The sequence below is a fragment of the Carassius auratus genome, unplaced genomic scaffold (genome assembly GCF_003368295.1).
Source record: "Carassius auratus strain Wakin unplaced genomic scaffold, ASM336829v1 scaf_tig00033929, whole genome shotgun sequence".
Classification (NCBI taxonomy): Eukaryota; Metazoa; Chordata; class Actinopteri; order Cypriniformes; family Cyprinidae; genus Carassius; species Carassius auratus.
In genome coordinates this window covers 14,910-37,278 of record NW_020526113.1, presented here as the reverse complement: position 1 = coordinate 37,278, position 22,369 = coordinate 14,910, and the positions used below count along the sequence as shown (strand labels likewise).

The 22,369-nt window shown below is 34.5% G+C and overlaps 1 long non-coding RNA gene and 1 pseudogene across 2 annotated transcripts; both read right to left on the bottom strand.

The window, feature by feature from the left end:
- Nucleotides 1-3,766: 3,766 nt before the first annotated feature.
- On the bottom strand, nt 3,767-12,621 carry LOC113081357 (uncharacterized). 2 transcript variants are annotated; one of them, XR_003282161.1, is made up of 5 exons: nt 12,580-12,621; nt 7,120-7,179; nt 6,962-7,021; nt 5,502-5,699; nt 3,767-3,847 (listed from the first exon to the last, which is right to left on the bottom strand). It is a non-coding gene; the product is annotated as an uncharacterized LOC113081357 (long non-coding RNA). The 2 variants fall into 2 exon arrangements; XR_003282162.1 differs by having other exon boundaries at nt 3,769-3,847; nt 5,492-5,699.
- A 1,906-nt stretch (nt 12,622-14,527) lies between these two features.
- LOC113081358 (E3 ubiquitin-protein ligase TRIM21-like) lies at nt 14,528-21,750 on the bottom strand (annotated as a pseudogene).
- Nucleotides 21,751-22,369: the final 619 nt, after the last annotated feature.

Genomic DNA, 22,369 nt, shown 5'->3' with positions numbered 1-22,369 from the left:
GGTCCACCATCAGACTGTACTGCGATTCTCTGCGAGATCCATGTAGAAGAGATTTATTACTGATCTATTACTGTAATAATCTGTGAACACTGATTTATTCTGTTATATATGAATATGATGACCTCAAGTCATCACTGATTTATTCTGTTATATATGAATATGATGACCTCAAGTCATCACCGATTTATTCTGTTATATATGAATATGATGACCTCAAGTCATCACTGATTTATTCTGTTTTATATGAATATGAAGACCTCAAGTCATCACTGATTTATTCTGTTATATATGAATATGATGACCTCAAGTCATCACTGATTTACTCTGTTATATATGAATATGAATATCTCAAGTCATCACTGATTTATTATGTTTTATATGAATATGATGACCTCAAGTCAGCACTGATTTATTCTGTTATATATGAATATGAATATCTCAACTCATCACTGATTTACTCTGTTATATATGAATATGAATATCTTAAGTCATCACTGATTTATTCTGTTATATATGAATATCTCAAGTCATCACTGATTTATTCTGTTATATATGAATATCTCAAGTCATCACTGATTTATTCTGTTATATATGAATATCTCAAGTCATCACTGATTTATTCTGTTATATATGAATATGATGACCTCAAGTCAGCACTGAGTTATTCTGTTATATATGAATATGAATATCTCAAGTCATCACTGATTTACTCTGTTATATATGAATATGAATATCTTAAGTCATCACTGATTTATTATGTTTTATATGAATATGATGACCTCAAGTCATCACCGATTTATTCTGTTATATATGAATATCTCAAGTCATCACTGATTTATTCTGTTATATTTGAATATCTCAAGTCATCACTGATTTATTCTGTTATATATGAATATCTCAAGTCATCACTGATTTATTCTGTTATATATGAATATGAATATCTCAAGTCATCACTGATTTATTCTGTTATATATGAATATGATATTCTGTTATATATGAATATGATGACCTCAAGTCATCACTGATTTATTCTGTTATATATGAATATGAATATCTCAAGTCATCACTGATTTATTAGGTTATATATAAATATGATATTCTGTTATATATGAATATGATGACCTCAAGTCATCACTGATTTATTGTTATATATGAATATGATGACCTCAAGTCATTACTGATTTATTCTGTTATATATGAATATCTCAAGTCATCACTGATTTATTCTGTTATATATGAATATGAATATCTCAAGTCATCACTGATTTATTCTGTTATATATGAATATGATATTCTGTTATATATGAATATGATGACCTCAAGTCATCACTGATTTATTCTGTTATATATGAATATGAATATCTCAAGTCATCACTGATTTATTAGGTTATATATAAATATGATATTCTGTTATATATGAATATGATGACCTCAAGTCATCACTGATTTATTGTTATATATGAATATGATGACCTCAAGTCATCACTGATTTATTCTGTTATATATGAATATGAATATCTCAAGTCATCACTGATTTATTCTGTTATATATGAATATGATGACCTCAAGTCATCACTGATTTATTCTGTTATATATGAATATCTCAAGTCATCACTGATTTATTAGGTTATATATAAATATGATATTCTGTTATATATGAATATGATGACCTCAAGTCATCACTGATTTATTCTGTTATATATGAATATGAATATCTCAAGTCATCACTGATTTATTAGGTTATATATAAATATGATATTCTGTTATATATGAATATGATGACCTCAAGTCATCACTGATTTATTGTTATATATGAATATGAATATCTCAAGTCATCACTGATTTATTAGGTTATATATAAATATGAATATCTCAAGTCATCACTGATTTACTCTGTTATATATGAATATGATGACCTCAAGTCATCACTGATTTATTCTGTCACATATGAATATGAATATCTCAAGTCATCACTGATTTATTCTGTTATATATGAATATGATGACCTCAAATCATCGCTGATTTATTCTGTTATATATGAATATGAATATCTCAAGTCATCACTGATTTATTCTGTTATATATGAATATGAATATCTCAAGTCATCACTGATTTATTCTGTTATATATGAATATGATGACCTCAAGTAATCACTGATTTATTCTGTCACATATGAATATGATGACCTCAAGTCATCACTGATTTATTCTGTTATATATGAATATGAATATCTCAAGTCATCACTGATTTATTCTGTTATATATGAATATCTCAAGTCATCACTGATTTATTCTGTTATATATGAATATGATGACCTCAAATCATCGCTGATTTATTCTGTTATATATGAATATGAATATCTCAAGTCATCACTGATTTATTCTGTTATATATGAATATGATGACCTCAAGTAATCACTGATTTATTCTGTTATATATGAATATGAATATCTCAAGTCATCACTGATTTATTCTGTTATATATGAATATGAATATCTCAAGTCATCACTGATTTATTCTGTTATATATGAATATGATGACCTCAAATCATCGCTGATTTATTCTGTTATATATGAATATGAATATCTCAAGTCATCACTGATTTATTCTGTTATATATGAATATGATGACCTCAAGTAATCACTGATTTATTCTGTTATATATGAATATGAATATCTCAAGTCATCACTGATTTATTAGGTTATATATAAATATGATATTCTGTTATATAGGAATATGATGACCTCAAGTCATCACTGATTTACTCTGTTACATATGAATATGACCTAAAGTCATCATATGAATGCTAATGCATTATTACTGTTTTAAATCTGTTTAGAAGAAGTTACAGTAAGCATTGCATTGTTTTCTTGAGATTATCATGGATTTTAACTTTACATTATTGATGTTAAGTCTAATTGTTTTGGTCCCTTTGCTTTTTAGATTTCGACATCAGAGATGGAGGAATTCATAAAAACAACAGTCTACAAAGAGGAGTGCTTTAAAGGAAACAAAAAAGAGACCAATATAACAGTCCATGTTTTAGAAAAGGATTTAGATGCCTGTGCATTTATACAGCAAAGACTCACTACCATAAACACCTCCAAAGATGCCAACTTCAGGACTGTGAATTCTGCAAGTCTGCAAAATCAATAAAATTGATATTTCTTGTTTTCATGCAAACGGTCTGGAGCATGCACGCAACGAAGTCGACGTGCCAAAGGATGCAAAGCCTATGTTTCCTTTAAAAAGAGGACAGACTGGTTCAACAAACTGGTTATAATCGAAAGGCTTTACACCATTCATTCAGGACATGACCCATCAAGTTCTTCTGAGGGCCACTTAGAAAACATTAGTCAAGAGCTAGTCAAGCATATTCAAGATTTAATATCTCTTGGTGTTAAACCAGATACAATTCTCCTAAAATCACATGAGTGGTCAAAAGACCAGGGACAAAGTTTAAAAGAAATGTTTTATTCAAGTGCATATTTTGGACATTTTTATCAAACTTTGTATTTGTTATCTAATACAGCTGTTACCTTCAGTAATCCAACAAATATTTACTATAAAACAACTGACCACAAAAATTAAAAAATTTTATTTTGTATTTGTCAAAAATCAAATTGTGATCAAGCAATCTGAACTTTCCTGTTTTCGTTTACAAATCTGAGCTGATAGCTTCCACATTAGTATATGTGTGCCCCTAATGGGTGCTTTTTTTCATACAGTCCTCTAAAAAAGAAAAGAAAAAATCAGCTGCTGTATGCCCAAAGCGGTGAGTGGCCAAATCCAGCTCTGATTCAGGGCCAAGGTTTTGCACATTAATCTTCATTTGTTCAATGGTCCTCCTGCAAAACATTTTTTAAATGTTCATGTTACTTGAGCTGCTATCATCAGTTTTCTGTCACAAAAGACATTAAATATTTTGCTCTCTAGTTGATTAATTGACTTCTTGATACAGGGACTAGTTGACAGGCTAAAAAGGTTTGTACTATGGTAATACAAGAATAAAATGCACATTAGGCCAATTAAGTTTAACAAAGAACTAAAACAAAAAAAAAACTGTGTGCAAAAAAAAAAAACTTAAAGTCTGTAAGATTTTAATGCCAATAGAGGGTTTATGCTAAACCCTTAGTAAATATGGCCCTTAAAACCAAGGAACTTTTGCCAGTGGTCTTACACTAAAACAACATTCAAGATGCCCAGTCTTTAAAATGTATTCAAATGTTCAGCAAAGCAGACATGAGTTTAAAAATCATTATTTTTCAAAAAGGATGTCAGGCTGAACACAATAATTAATTATTATTTTTTGGGAAAATAAATACTGATATACAGTGTCACATCTTAACTCACTCCAGGGGCCTGTTCTTCGTACGTCGCTAACTCAGTTAGCTGGATTTGAATGTTGACGATTTGGCGTGATCTTGGATCATTTGGTTCTTCGAAGCTCATCCCGGAGCTGCTGTCATAGCAACAGGTCCGTTAGCTTAAACCTGCTAGGGAGCAGCTTATTTAATGTAAACAGGATTAGATCGCTTCTTTTCAACCAGAACTGATACTCAAAATATGTCTGCTACCACAGCTACTTTATTACAAGAGTATCGTACTGATCCAGGGACAATAATTTAAAATAATAATCATTAAAAAAAGTATTTAAAAATAATATACAAATGCTGTGTAGTCCATAACAGCCTATAGACAGCCAGTTTTACTCACTGAAATATTTATTTGTCATCAAATTATTACTTCATAATTGTATTAGAGTCTTACACACATGCTATACAGATAATAGACTCGTACATTATTTTGAGTGATGACTGCTATTATACGAGTGGCTTGATGGAGCGCAGGAGATGCAGATAACATGATATTGACCCTTAAGAAACTTTCATTAATGCTGTCACATAACAAATCTGTCCAAATATAAAATGAAATGAATAGATCATTTCTACATTGAAATAAAAATGTAAAGACTGCACAACTATTATAAATTGTGAATATAAATAATTGGGAAAAAAATTCTAATAAAATAAAAACATGTATCTATTATCGGTTTCATGTATCTATTATAACAGTTATGTAGTTTTGTTTGCTTGGCTGTTTCCTTATAATTTAAAATGACACCCGACGAAAAACTTTTATATGACGTCATTACATAGCCGTCTTGCTACCGGCCAATCGCTGCACTGCTGATCATGGTTTCGAGTATCCATACATATCCCCTTTTAAGCCAACACATGAACGTGCAATTATCTCAGATAACTCAATCCAGCGATGCTAATCATACACAACAGGTGTGTTCGAAGAACCCAATTAGCCGGATCATGATTAGCACGATGATATCATCTTGGATGTGTCATTTGATCTCGGATGTAATAAGCGACGTACGAAGAACGGGCCCCTGGATGTTTTCCTCATAGAAAATAAATAAAGGTGCAGCCACCAATATATTATAAGAAATTATACCAAACAGAGGAAGAAAGAGAGCTTACACAGACACACTTAAAGTGTTGCTGGGATGTCCTCTTCAGGTATCCCAGAAAGTAGTTTGTCTTTTGGCACATGTTTGGTCAGTGCCATTCCAAACCCCTTGGCAAGGTCTTCCGCCTCTCCCTCTGTTAAAGTGCTGAATATCGTCACCTTTGTCTTTGCCTTTCTAGGCTGCTGCAGCACATTGGGTGGGACATCTTTTTTGCCAACCTATGTAGAAACAAGTACAGTGTCACAGATGCAAAGCATGTGAGCAGAGAGCTTTCTAAATATCACTCATGTATTCTATAAATAGCCATGAGAGGCAATGTGGCAAACTGTGTATGATTTGTGATCACTAATAATCCAAGATGATGCACCTTGCATTTAAAAAAAACAGTTATATTTATGCTTCTTATTAACTTGAAGCCCTTAAACTATTTTATTTGGCCACTACATCTTATAACTACTTTTGTGCTTTTATACGTAAATGTATGCAATAAAAACCCTTATTAACACCTTATTAACCCTTATTAAGGTTTACCTATGGCCTCCAACATGGATATAACCAAATTCTTTAAGGCAAGTCGTGCCACTCAGCCGCCATCTTGGCAATGCCCCCAGGCAGCTATTTCAGACTAACAAGACCAGGCTCCTATCTAAATGAATGGGCAAAGAGTCAGAACTGCACTTTCATTGGTCACCAGGACATAAAAACTGCATGTGAAATATGATAAAAATTGCTGAAAAAGTTTGATGACTTTGCCTCAAAATAAGGTTTAAAATGCCTTTTCCCCCACAGGTTATACATTTACTACGCATGCACAAGGGTTCCTGAACTATGCGCATACCTCAGTGGAACCAGGCGATAGGTTTAAATGTTTCCCGGCTTGACTGTTAAAAGCAGATGATTGGCTTTCCAGCGGGAGGGGCGGGACATGTGTATACAACCGCCATCTTTGCCGTTATGGGTTTTCCTTATATAGTTGTATTGAGGATTGAGGAAGTGGCATGTCTCTTATAAATTGTATCTGATATAACTTTCTCTTCTGTTCAAAAATATGTCAGAACCCATGTCAACATCACAGGTTTACAAAAGTGGGACAGTATGTGATTACTAGCTAACAACACTTGTTTCTAAACAAACAATACTTGTGTCTAACACATAAACAAACTAAACTCAGACACTCCTTTTCTGACATGATTTCGGATATGAAAAATGACAAATATCGACCGATATATCGGTCTTGACGATATATCGGTTGACCACTAGAGAAAATAACAACAAACAGACCATATATGAGAACTAGGGCCTTGTTTTGGCCTTCAATTTCTTGGCTTTAGAGTGCATAGTGTTTACAGTGATGTCATCAAATATGAATTGAAAACTTAGGGGGAAAATGGCTATCCCAGTTGAAGTGATTGTAATAGTGTAAATGAGGTTTAGCCAAAGTTCAGTTAGGTCAGTCAAATACAAGAATTTGAAAAGTTACCCTGTTGTAGTGCAGAGCCTTTATCAGATCCAGAGGGCTCGACTAACAGGTTTGGGTCAGCTGCGTAAAACACAAGACATAAATGTGAGAGATAGTCTAAATGAGACTTCATAACAACTGGTGCAAGAGATCCAACCAGTCAATAACAAAACAGTTACCTGAGTGTGCTGCAGTATCTGATGCAGACAAAAAAATTTGGGCCAATGGGTTGCTTTCATCTGTATAGAAAGTCATACACAAAATTTTGTAACATCATCTTCAACAAATGTGCTATTGACTAGTGCATAAAAACATCACTACACTCATAAAGACAACAAGATGAGTTCAGAACCTGTTTAAAGTGTTTAATGTTACTGGAATAAGTGAGTGAGCAAACTAGGGTGACCATATGCGCCGTTCACATGGGAAACGTCCCAGCCCGGATTTTAATAATGCCTAAAATATCTAGGTTTTGGCTATTTGCACTGTGCAGGTTGATCATTGTGTAACATTCATGTTAGCTATAAAGAGCTTTCGAATCGCTTTCACGTGTTTGTTTGTTCGTTTGACTTGAAGCATTGTGGCGCACTTTTTTTTTTTTTTTTGATTTGTTTATTAATCAATTTATTTATTTTTTGCTTGCATGCACTTTGGTTTATAGATTTTTATTTATTTATTTTGATTGAATAAATATACATTTATTTATTCAACAGTGGCCTGTTAGAAATTCAGTGGCAAACTTAAACGAAGACAAACATTTATAAGAATAAAAATAAGATAGAGAGAAACATATCTGTCACTAAATACAGAATCTGACAATTATTGGCACCTTAATAAAACCATGTACAAGGGAAGATTATGTATGATAATAAGCTTAAATTTAATTCATTTAAAAAACATGCATGCAATGATGTACGCTTGAGTATGTGGATACCACGACACTGAATCGGTTTGCAAATTGTGTTTTGTGGTTTTGAGGTCCCACTCTCCCTTTACTCCCCTTGAAGCTGCAAATGCACTGTAATCAACAAAAATCACAATTGAATTGAGGTCATCATATTCATACAGTCTTGTTCAAAATAATAGCAGTACAATGTGACTAACCAGAATAATCAAGGTTTTTCGTATATTTTTTATTGCTACGTGGCAAACAAGTTACCAGTAGGTTCAGTAGATTCTCAGAAAACAAATGAGACCCAGCATTCATGATATGCACGCTCTTAAGGCTGTGCAATTGGGCAACTAGTTGAATTAGTTGAAAGGGGAGTGTTCAAAAAAATAGCAGTGTGGCATTCAATCACTGAGGTCATCAATTTTGTGAAGAAACAGGTGTGAATCAGGTGGCCCCTATTTAAGGATGAAGCCAACACTTGTTGAACATGCATTTGAAAGCTGAGGAAAATGGGTCGTTCAAGACATTGTTCAGAAGAACAGCGTACTTTGATTAAAAAGTTGATTAGAGAGGGGAAAACCTATAAAGAGGTGCAAAAAATGATATGCTGTTCAGCTAAAATGATCTCCAATGCCTTAAAATGGAGAGCAAAACCAGAGAGACGTGGAAGAAAACGGAAGACAACCATCAAAATGGATAGAAGAATAACCAGAATGGCAAAGGCTCAGCCAATGATCACCTCCAGGATGATCAAAGACAGTCTGGAGTTACCTGTAAGTACTGTGACAGTTAGAAGACGTCTGTGTGAAGCTAATCTATTTTCAAGAATCCCCCGCAAAGTCCCTCTGTTAAAAAAAAGGCATGTGCAGAAGAGGTTACAATTTGCCAAAGAACACATCAACTGGCCTAAAGAGAAATGGAGGAACATTTTGTGGACTGATGAGAGTAAAATTGTTCTTTTTGGGTCCAAGGGCCACAGGCAGTTTGTGAGACGACCCCCAAACTCTGAATTCAAGCCACAGTACACCGTGAAGACAGTGAAGCATGGAGGTGCAAGCATCATGATATGGGCATGTTTCTCCTACTATGGTGTTGGGCCTATTTATCGCATACCAGGGATCATGGATCAGTTTGGATATGTTAAAATACTTGAAGAGGTCATGTTGCCCTATGCTGAAGAGGACATGCCCTTGAAATGGTTGTTTCAACAAGACAATGACCCAAAACACACTAGTAAACGGGCAAAGTCTTGGTTCCAAACCAACAAAATTAATGTTATGGAGTGGCCAGCCCAATCTCCAGACCTTAATCCAATTGAGAACTTGTGGGGTGATATCAAAAATGCTGTTTCTGAAGCAAAACCAAGAAATGTGAATATGTTGTTAAAGAATCATGGAGTGGAATAACAGCTGAGAGGTGCCACAAGTTGGTTGACTCCATGCCACACAGATGTCAAGCAGTTTTAAAAAACTGTGGTCATACAACTAAATATTAGTTTAGTGATTCACAGGATTGCTAAATCCCAGAAAAAAAAAAATGTTTGTACAAAATAGTTTTGAGTTTGTACAGTCAAAGGTAGACACTGCTATTTTTTTGAACACACCCCTTTCAACTAATTGCCCAATTGCACAGCCTTAAGAGCGTGCATATCATGAATGCTGGGTCTTGTTTGTTTTCTGACAATCTACTGAACCTACTGGTAACTTGTTTGGCACGTAGCAATAAAAAATATACTAAAAACCTTGATTATTCTGGTTAGTCACATTGTACTGCTATTATTTTGAACAAGACTGTATATAACAGAATAAATCAGTGATGACTTGAGATATTCATATTCATATATAACAGAATAAATCAGCGATGATTTTAGGTCATCATATTCATATATAACAGAATATCATATTCATATATAACAGAATAAATCAGTGCTGACTTGAGGTCATCATATTCATATAAAACATAATAAATCAGTGATGACTTGAGGTCATCATATTCATATATAACAGAATAAATCAGTGATGACTTGAGATATTCATATTCATATATAACAGAGTAAATCAGTGATGACTTGAGGTCATCATATTCATATAAAATATAATAAATTAGTGATGACTTGAGATATTCATATTCATATATAACAGAATAAATCGGTGATGACTTGAGGTCATCATATTCATATATAACAGAATAAATCAGTGATGACTTGAGATATTCATATTCATATATAACAGAATAAATCAGTGATGACTTGAGATATTCATATTCATATATAACAGAATAAATCAGTGATGACTTGAGGTCATCATATTCATATATAACAGAATAAATCAGTGATGACTTGAGATATTCATATTCATATATAACAGAATAAATCTGTGATGACTTGAGATATTCATATTCATATATAACAATAAATCAGTGATGACTTGAGGTCATCATATTCATATATAACAGAATAAATCAGTGATGACTTGAGGTCATCATATTCATATAAAACATAATAAATCAGTGATGACTTGAGATATTCATATTCATATATAACAGAATAAATCAGTGATGACTTGAGATATTCATATTCATATATAACAGAATAAATCAGTGATGACTTGAGATATTCATATTCATATATAACAGAGTAAATCAGTGATGACTTGAGGTCATCATATTCATATGTAACATAATAAATCAGTGATGACTTGAGATATTCATATTCATATATAACAGAATAAATCAGTGATGACTTGAGGTCATCATATTCATATATAACAGAATAAATCAGCGATGATTTGAGGTCATCATATTCATATATAACAGAATAAATCAGTGCTGACTTGAGGTCATCATATTCATATATAACAGAATAAATCAGTGATGACTTGAGATATTCATATATAACAGAATAAATCAGTGATGACTTGAGATATTCATATTCAAATATAACAATAAATCAGTGATGACTTGAGGTCATCATACTCATATATAACAGAATAAATCAGTGATGACTTGAGATATTCATATTCATATATAACAGAGTAAATAAGTGATGACTTGAGGTCATCATATTCATATAAAACATAATAAATCAGTGATGACTTGAGATATTCATATTCAAATATAACAATAAATCAGTGATGACTTGAGGTCATCATACTCATATATAACAGAATAAATCAGTGATGACTTGAGATATTCATATTCATATATAACAGAGTAAATCAGTGATGACTTGAGATATTCATATTCATATATAACAGAATAAATCAGTGATGACTTGAGGTCATCATATTCATATATAACAGAATATCATATTCATATATAACAGAATAAATCAGTGCTGACTTGAGGTCATCATATTCATATAAAACATAATAAATCAGTGATGACTTGAGGTCATCATATTCAAATATAACAGAATAAATCAGTGATGACTTGAGATATTCATATTCATATATAACAGAGTAAATCAGTGATGACTTGAGGTCATCATATTCATATAAAACATAATAAATCAGTGATGACTTGAGATATTCATATTCATATATAACAGAATAAATCAGTGCTGACTTGAGATATTCATATTCATATATAACAGAATAAATCAGTGATGACTTGAGGTCATCATATTCATATATAACAGAATAAATCAGTGATGACTTGAGGTCATCATATTAATATATAACAGAATAAATCAGTGATGACTTGAGATATTCATATTCATATATAACAATAAATCAGTGATGACTTGAGGTCATCATATTCATATATAACAGAATAAATCAGTGATGACTTGAGGTCATCATATTCATATAAAACATAATAAATCAGTGATGACTTGAGATATTCATATTCATATATAACAGAATAAATCAGTGATGACTTGAGGTCATCATATTAATATATAACAGAATAAATCAGTGATGACTTGAGATATTCATATTCATATATAACAGAATAAATCAGCGATGATTTGAGGTCATCATATTCATATATAACAGAATAAATCAGTGATGACTTGAGGTCATCATATTCATATAAAACATAATAAATCAGTGATGACTTGAGGTCATCATATTCATATATAACAGAATAAATCGGTGATGACTTGAGGTCATCATATTCATATATAACAGAATAAATCAGTGATGACTTGAGGTCATCATATTCATATATAACAGAATAAATCAGTGTTCACAGATTATTACAGTAATAGATCAGTAATAAATCTCTTCTACATGGATCTCGCAGAGAATCGCAGTACAGTCTGATGGTGGACCGAGCTGAATGGTCCGTGCGGCGAGCAAACTAGCGCTTTATTGTTCCGCATTTCGGCCGTTTGTCTTTGAATGCAACTGGACACAACGAAACACAAATGGACAATGGCACAGTGATGTATATGCTAACGACAGAAATATTAGGAAAATTTGTGGTGGCGGCAGTCCGAGCGCTAAACCGGCAGAAAATAAGCTCGCAATACGGCCACTATTTAATCGCAGCCTTTTAATAGTTTGGCAAACTATAAAATATAAAATAAATGTAAAAACAACATTTATTAGAATGTTTTAACTGGAGCCAGAAAGTTAACAGTGAGGTACATCTGTCTGGACTAGTAGGAACGGCTATTTAGGCTAACTTTCCAATGATGTCAAAACTTTGGTGGTGAAAATAACACAAATCTAAAAACAAATATGTACTATCATTAATAAAATAATATAAATGTATAGGATAAATGAAAAAGTTGTGGTCTTACCTTTTTACTTGCGATCTTCACTGGTATTTTGGCGGACTCTGCAGGGCGCACATAGTGATGACGTCATAAACGTCGATTGGCTGAGGCAGTTGTTGTCCCAGGGTCATCATAAAAAAATATTGGTCTCAGGACAACGAGGACTTGGCAAAATCAGGATGTGCGTGTCAGACATATTAAAAAAGTTAACAGCTTAAGTCATTTGTGGATTAATGCTTATTGGAGACACACAAAATGTTTCAAACGATTCAGTTCGATTCGTTGAACTGGTTAAAGAAGATCCGGTTACATCCAGTGATTAGTTAGCGAACCGGATATTACTACACTGCTGTGAACGCGCTCACAACAGATCGGAAGAGGAGACAATGCTGAATAAAGTTGTAGTTTTTGCTATTTTTGGACCAAAATGTATTTTCAATGCTTCAAAAAATTCTAACTGACCCTCTGATGTCACATGGACTACTTTGATGATGTTTTTCTTACCTTTCTGGACATGGACAGTACACACAGTTTCAATGGAGGGACAGAAGGCTCTCGGACTAAATCTAAAATATCTTAAACTGTGTTCCGAAGATGAACGGAGGTCTTACTGGTTTGGAACGACATGAGGGTGAGTCATAAATGACATAATTTTCCTTTTTGGATGAACTAACCCTTTCAGTAGCGAGCGTGAGTGCACCGCATACTAAGGTTGACAGCTATATTGAAATCGATGCATCCGAAGCCAAAAAGCAATCTCAGCATCACCAGCAATTCACAGAAAGAACATCAAAGAGGCATAAATATGATGAAAAATATATTTCACTTGGCTTTACATACAATGTCAATAAAGAAAATCCTCAGCCACAGTGTGTAAAAGTACTCTTTCAAACTGCATGAAACCAGCATTTTTTCACTGGCATTTAGAATCAAAGCATCCCACTTTTTATAAATAAACCACAAGAGTTTTTTGAAAGACAAATAAAACAACTCAGTAGTAAGGCCCTTTTAACTGTATCAGATGACATAAGCAGGAAGGGTCTGGAAATATCCTGCATGGTGAGTTGTAGAGCGGCTAAGACAGGCAAACCCCATACTATTGTGGAGAAGTTAATTGTTCCTGCTTGTTACAGATATCGCTGGTATAATGCTCAGAGAAGAGGCCAAAAATAAAAAATATAAAGTTGATGCCATAATCTGACAACACTGTTTCACGTCGCATCGCTGATATGGCAAAGGACGATTTTAAACAACAACCGCTTCTCATAAAAGCCAGCGAATACTGTGCTTTAAAAAATATATGTGAGGCATATTTATGAAGGTACAATTATGGAAGATGCAAACAGCTGGATGGCAGGACAACTGGGAAGGAGAATTTCAGTGTCTTAGATAGCTTTGTAAAGTCACACGAGTTTCTAAGGAAAAAGTGTGTGGTCATCTGTACTGATGGAGCAAAAGCAATGACAGGGAAGAATAGAGGAGTGGTATTACGCGTCTAACCAGTTGAACCCTGTGCAGCTTGGATACACTGCATCATTCACAGAGAGGTATTGGCCACCAAGGGAATGCCTAGCCGTCTAAAGGAAATTTGGAAAGCCCTGCGTGCAGAGTACAATGCCTTGGCAAATCATGCTGACTTTGACTTTGATGCCCTTCACGACAATATACCTCTTTGAAAGTGAATTCTCTGCAATTACCAACATGAAGAACAAATATCGACATACTGTCCACGATTGAGAATTATTTAAGACAAAGAGACTCTCCAATACACCCAAACATCACAGAGTTATGCAAGTCACTTCAAGCCCACCCATCTCATTAAACGGTGAGTAATTTATTTAAAAGTATGTGATAGGTTGGATACAAATTATGTGTTTGATAAAACTGAGTTACTTTACAAAGGTGTATGTGTTATACATGCACGTTTAAAAAAAAATTCTGACTGTAGTCTAAGTGTGAGACATTGAAGGACGTTAAATGCCTGGGGGGTATGCGACTGTAAAAAGTTTGAGAACCACTGCTTTATACATATAGACAGGGGAGGTGCTATGCTAATTTCTGATGCAAATCCCACCCTGGCACCTTCGCTATATTTCATTTATTGTAATTGACAGGTGTGATGATCAGTGGGCTTGAATTTTTACCTCCATCATTAAGGCATGGGCTAATATATGGATAGAGTTCCCCAAAGAAACGCTGATTAGTATAAGAGTATATGTGAGAGCTGGTCTCCACATCATAAAAGGAGACCAGACCCTCCTCATAATCAACAAACACAACAACCCTCTGAGGCTTCACTTTCACGGAGATACTGACAGGGGGATTAAGACAGTTAATATATTTATTCCCATTCCTCAGAATCAAAGTCCACCATCCATTACTGGGACTCGGTAAGATCTCTCCTTTCCTGTTAATGGATCCTTGGGCCACTCCTAAATCCCAGCTAGTCTTTCCTTCCACCTGCACCTCAAAATAAAATCTCCCTGAGGAGAACCCCTTTTTTCCCAAGACAATAAATATCTATCAAATCTCTTTGAGTTGTTTGGGAGTTTTTGCCAAATGTCTCCATGTCTCACTTGTTTTCCATCATCAGACAGGATGAGTTCAGGATGAGCAGTTTCTGGATCTAGAGTCACATCCACTAAAAAAATAAAAAATAAAATAAAACAGAAAAAAAAATTAACCAACAACAACAGAGAATGTGAATCACAGCTTTACAATACAAACATTTTTGATGATGACTTTAGCATTTAATTATATTGTAGTGCAGTAATGAAGCTGTGAGTATTTAAATGTAATATAGTGTAGATAAGACAGCACACTGTACCTGCATACTGCTGCATCCACTTGAACTCTGTTGAAACATAATAAAACATAATGTGATCTTGTATCATGAGACAATATATGTGGCTCTGCTAAAATTTAGAAAACAAGCAGCGACTTCTATTATATTTATATAAAAAGTTTATGAATGTAATTTTTTTTTAATATATAACTTTTAAAGGGGTCATATGATGTTGCTAAAAAGAATATTATTTTGCGTACAAACACACATACTGTACAAGTACATTTCCACATACTGTACATTATTGTTGCTCATCTATGCCCCGCCTTTCTGAAACATGCTGCTTTTTACAAAGCTCATTGTTCTGAAAAGCAAGGTGTGCTCTGATTGGCCAGCTATCCAGTGCGTTGTGATTGGCCGATTATCCCAAGCGTGTAACAGAAATATTAAAGTCAGAATCAGAGCTTTATTGCCAGGTATGTTTTCACATACAGTAAGAGGAATTTGTTTTCATGACAGAAGCTTATACAGTGCTACAGAGTAAATAGCAATATATATATTAAACAATATATAAATATAAATTGACAATTGTATGTGCAGGTATATAACAATATATATTTTTGTATGTACAGGTATATTATGTGCAAATTTAAAGTGTAGACTAAGTTAGATAAATAAGTGTATGAATAGTGTTGTGTGTACCAGTTATTTTCAAATGTTCATGAGATAGATTGCTGAGGGAAGAAACTTTCTGCATCTGACTGTTCTGGTGCTCAGTGCTCTGTAGCGTCGACCAGATGGCAACAGTTCAAAGAGGAAGTGTGCTGGATGTGAGGGGTCCAGATTGATTTTACTGGCCCTTTTGCTCACTCTGGATGAGTGCAGATCTTGGAGACAATAGAGGGTTGTACCTATGATTCACTCAGCAGTCCGGTCTACCCTATGTAGTCTTCTGAGGTCAGATTTGGTAGCTGAACTAACCAGACAGTTATTGAAGTGCAGTGGATGGATTCGACGATGTCTGCATTTGTGGTGAGAGAAATGACAGACAACAAGCCCTACACTGCTCAAAACTCTCGTTTGAATCATCAGTGGCAAATTGTTTAAATATGAAAACATACAGACTGCCAGTCAGAAGCGCCAGACTGTCCTTGCAAAGTTGGAACTGCTCCACTTTATAGAAACACTCTCCCAGGTTCAGGAAACATTCCTCCATAAAATGTGCTTCACATATCTGAATATTTGCATTGAACTGTTCTGAAACAGTGTTGTGCTGTAAATACAACTTAACCACTGATTTCTAGTTGTGTCTTCTTTTGGAAGGCCAAACAAAGTAGTTTAGCTTTCACAATGAAACAGTGTCTCCACATCATGACAGCGGCGGCAACAATACTTCAGTAAGAAGTTATGCTTTTGTTACGAATCAGCTCAATTGGAAAATATGAATACTCAATCATAACTGGTTAGGATAAATTATAAATATTTATATCCACTGTACGTTTTTACTTGACCTCTCAAGGTGTCAACTGTCTGTCAATTCTAAGAACATTAATTTCCTGGTTAAGGAAAATAACTTTCAAAATCTCAGAACAACTTGATGATGTAACAAAAACTATGGACTCTCTCTTTTCTAGCATTTTAAATACAGTTGCTCCTTTAAGCTTAAGGAAGGTTAAGGAAAACAGTCTGACACCATGGCATAATGAGCACACTCGCAACCTAAAGAGAGCAGCCTGGAAAATGGAGCGCAGCTGGAGGAAAACAAAACTAGAGCTATTTTGTATTGCTGGGCGGGAAGATAACCTATCCTACAGAAAAGCATTAAAAACTGCTAGATCCGATTACATTTGTTCTCTTTTAGAAGAAAACAAACATAACCCCAGGTATTTATTCAATACAGTGGCTAAATTAATAAAAAATAAAGCATCAACAAGAATTGACATTTCCCAGCATAACAGCAGTAATGACTTTATGAATTACTTTACTTCTAAAATCGATACTATTAGGGATAAAATTGTAACCATTCAGCCATCAGCTACAGTATCGCATCAGACAGTGCACTATAGACCCCCTGAGGATCAGTTCCACTCATTCTCTACTATAGGAGAGGAAGAATTGTAACTTATTAAATCATCTAAACCACCAACATGTACAGTACAGACCAAAAGTTTGGACACACCTTCTCATTTAAAGAGTTTTCTTTATTTTCATGACTATGAAAATTGTAGATTTACAACCAAAGTGTATCAATTAATAAGACTAAGTTTGATACCTGCAAGTCTCGCCTGTTTGATAAAGAGTCCTGATGCACTTTGGGGCTCCAGTTCGTCTTTGCTGAAGTGAGTTGATGAGAAAGACCAGTTCGAATCAGAGGATCTTGACGAATGAATAGTCAAGGCCGAAGCCTGGCACAAGCTTAGTGTGGTTTTGAGAGCTCTTAGCTCGGCATCTTCTCCTGGAATTCCTGAATCTAAAAGAACCGCTCTGATCTGGTGATCAGTGATCTGTATAGGGGGATCATGTCACACCCTCAGGATTTGAGTGAGCCAATGAGAAAAGGTACCTTTTGGAGGGAAATTTTACAACTCTTTGTCTGTAGTCTGGTGTCTTGCATATGAAATTAGATTGGGGGTTCAAAAGAAGAATCTTTAAGATTCTTATAAAACTAATGTGTTGCATAGGCATCAACATATAATGTAAACTCTCATTTAGATCATGAAAATACGAACTCATAGATACCAAACATCAAATAGATGAAGTTATATGAACTAGTGAGCCATCATAAGCATGTATGAAACATATACAATGCACAAAACACAATATACAAGAACAGTAACAGTATCCACAATGCCCTAAAGTATATGTGAATTAATTCAAAGAAAGGTTTTTCTATGAATTAATAAGAGAAGAGTCCCTTTTTATGTGCATTATGTGTCTGCTTCTAAGAGACTCGAGTTAAGAGTTGCTTAGCCACATTTTTGGGCGTCGTAAACCTAGTGTTATCAGATAGTGGGCCTTTTGCTAGAGGAACCAGAGGCGTGTTCTGTCCATTTTGAGGGGATAGCTTCCTTTTGGGGGAAGGGCCCATAGACCCTTTGGTTAGATGAGGAGGCATTAGATATAAACAAATATAAATATAACTATAAACAAACAGTTGTGTGTCTGACTGGTCCAAATGCTACACCTTCTTTCTTTGAGTGAACATTTGGGAGGTGTTATGCAAATCTTCCCACACAGTGACATAGACAAGTGGGGGCGTGTTTCAGTGGTGTCAAAAGTACTGGCATTCATTACTCAAGTAGAAGTATAGATACTAGGGTTTAAAAAGACTTTTGTAGAAGTTGAAGTATCAACTCAAGCTTTTTACTCAAGTAAAAGTGTAAAAGTACTGGTTTAAAAAACTACTTAAAGTATAAAAGTAAAAGTAATGTAAGGGGAAAAAAATGCCATTAAGAACAAAAGCTTAGGCCGCACCACAGGGGCCTGTTCACTACCCCACCTCCTCAAAAAAACATTTTTCTAAAGGCCATAGGCCATAATGACTATAATGTTATATTAAAATGTTCATGTTGAAAAATTTGGGATGCACTAGGCTACCTGTTTCAGCCGCATATATGACAATACAAAAATGGTGTGCACATCCCAAACATCTAATTAGGACGCAGGTGCAAGACAACTGAATGATATAGACAAATAAAGAAGTGAAGTCTGAACACTGAAAGCTACTGCTCCAGAGGAATTTAATCAAGAAACGTTTCGACCTTCAGGTCTTCATCAACCGCATACATGCCCATTTAAAATGAACGCACTTTAGTACAATGCAAATACATTAAAGGACTAGAGATATGATGACTAGTTGCCAATAAGTATTGTTATGGTGCAAAAAGTCAAACTTCAAAGGCATGTCATTAATAACCTTTAATGGAATGTAAATGTACATCCAAGCTTAGCTGCAGGAATCTGCGAGGGCAATGGACAAGAACATTAGTGCAGGCTTAGTAACAATTACTCTTGTATGGTTGTCTATTTACAGTAAACATTATAGTGCTGTCAAAATGAATGATTAATCCAAGTGATTAATCAAAAACTAAAACTGAAAAAGAAATCATAATCCTGATACTTTCTTGATTGATAGCTTCTTGTATTTGGTACATACGTGTGCTATGTCCAGTGTTCGGGGGGGTAACGAGTTACAAAGTTGGTATAGCCTACTTATCACAACATTGTCAATCGCATCATCAATCGAAAACGCTAATTAATTCAAACGTCTCGCTACCAAACTACCTACAGTAGCTTAATTTGTGGAGGATGAAGAAAAGCACTCATTTGGTAAATGAGCCAGTGAGAAATAATAACTTTTAAGTAGGGTCCAGTGCCTTTTCGATACTTTTAAAACAGTACCGGCTCCTAAACGGTGCCTGAACCTATACTTTAAAAAAAAGAACCACAAAAAAAAACTATGGATAACTTTAAAGAACATTACAAATATTTAAAATAAATCCATAGCTTTTCAGCTTGGATGCTCTCATTTCCCAAGTTGTGCTTCCCTTAATCTAAGGCTAATAGATGTATTTCACAGTCTGGGTCATTATTTAATACAAAACCACACATAATGTTTCCACTGTATCTCTGTCACTCTCTCTGATATTTAGTTAAGATGAGTGCTGTCTGTCACTGTCTTTAATCAGTTCTGTGAATTACTGTATGATCATTCTTTATTAAGTAGCAAAAATGTCGTTTTTAAAATACAGTACTGTGCAAAAGTCTTATGGAAAAAATAGTATTTTCACCCCAAAAAGGGTTTTAAGCCAGTTATTTATATCTTTTGCTGTAGTGTGTCAGTAGGAAATATCAGTTTGCCATTAATTTTAATAATAATCTAGTGCGATTTTGAATGCACAAGCAGTCTGACAACGGCAAAATGAATGTTTGGAAAGGTAAACTGATATTTTATAGTGACACACTACAGCAAAATATATAAATAACTGGCCGAACACCATTCTTTTAAGTGAAAATACTAACGTGTCTAAGACTTTTGCACAGTAGTGTATGCATAAAGTACGTATGATTAAATTAAGTATATTTAAATAAGTTTAATTAAAGTATGTGTTCGTTCATATGTGTTAAGGGCAAAGGGCTAGATCTTCGCTGGAGGAAACGGCTGTGGTGTGATGAGCGAAAACTTTACAGATGAGAAACCGACTGCTACCTCGTGACCTTTTGCAAACTGTATTTATGACAAAGAACTGCACAGATATGGATATTCTAACAATCTATCGATAAACACATACCTCGTGTCCTCTGTTTGTTTAAGTGCGCATGCGCTGCTCCGTTCGCGGTCTGCGCCTCTGCGGATTGATGATCGCGCTGAAAGACGGAGAAGAGACCGGTCTGACGCTGGTTTCGTGTGAAATTTAAGCGGACTGACTCTGAGGCGATCGGATACCTGTTCCTTACCCAACCCTACTTTTAAGAAATATATTTTTTGATAAAAGAACCCAAAACTGTCTATGTCCTGGCTGGACTGTGATGTGATTTGTGTCACGTGCAGGTGTGATGGATCGCGTACAAACCAATAGGGTGTCGGAGTGGTATATGTTTAACGTACACTTCTCATCCAACCACAATCAAATTCACTCCATCCGGATGGCGCGATTTATCTGGATAGTTTTTTTTTTTTTTTTTTTTGAATGATGACAAGCCGGAATGAAAACAAGCCGAAATGAAATAGCAGTAACGAAGCTATTTTTAAAATGTAAGGAGTAGAAAGTACAGATACTTGCCTGAAAATGTAAGGAGTAGAAGTAAAAAGTCGGCTGAAAAATAATTACTGAAGTAAAGTATAGATACCCCAAATTTCTACTTAAGTACAGTAACGAAGTATTTGTACTTCGTTACTTGACACCTCTGGCGTGTTTAAATGAGGCACTTTAGGAGGGCGTGGACAAGTTAACTTTTATAAAGAATATCTCTTTGGGTTTAAGACTTTAGTCTTCGCAACTTTTGGGATCTTATCTATGCACAAACAGCTTGTTAACAGTACAAAGAGAAAGGAAAACTTGAAATTGCATCATATGATCCCTTTAAGTTTCCTTCCCTTTAATGATTTCCTTACATGAAGCAGAAACAATTCTATAATGTGTATTTGATATAGACATACCCGTTTGCCTGAGTTTCTTTTTATAGTGTTCAGCAACCTCTCTGAGTGTGGTATTAACCCTGAGGTCAGGTCTTTGGTTGAATGTTTCTTTGCAGTATGGACAGCTGCAGGTCTGGCTCTTGTCCCAGCATTTATTCAGACAGGTTTTGCAGAAGTTGTGGCCACATAGAGTGCTGACTGGATCAGTGAAGATTTCCAGACAAATAGAGCACTTAAGCTCCTCAGTCAGTTGATCACTGGAGGATGACATGACTGGAAAGAAAAATGAAGATATATTACATACATCCCTGAAAAGAATGTTTACTCAGATGTCTATTTATCAGGAATAAATAATTTAAATTATAAATAATTTTTCCACTACTGTAAATAATTTTCAGCATGTTACTGGTTACTTATGGAAGCATATGGGTAGCAATATTCAATTGGGAATGTAATATGCAAAATGACAATGCAATATGTAAAATGGCAATGCATTTCTGTATTTGCATTTACATTTTCCAATACATTTGTGCAACGTTTGGTGCAAAATGAAAATGAAAATGTATTTATATAATTTTCATTTGCCATTTCATACACTAGTTTTAATATGTAAAATGAATATTCATTTTAACGCTTTATAAGTTGCAAAATTAAAACGAAAATGTATTACAGAAATTATTTGATATGTGTAACATGTTCAAGCAAAAACTGTGGCAAAATTATCATTCAAATGTTATTTTTCTTAATTGCATTTACACTCACAGTCAAGACACTTATGATTGCATTTCCATTCAATGTCCCGCAATGAATGTAGCAAAATTCAATGTGCACGTTGAAAATGCATTCCGAGCCGATCACGTGTCCGCCCCCCCGCGCCATGTCAATCACTG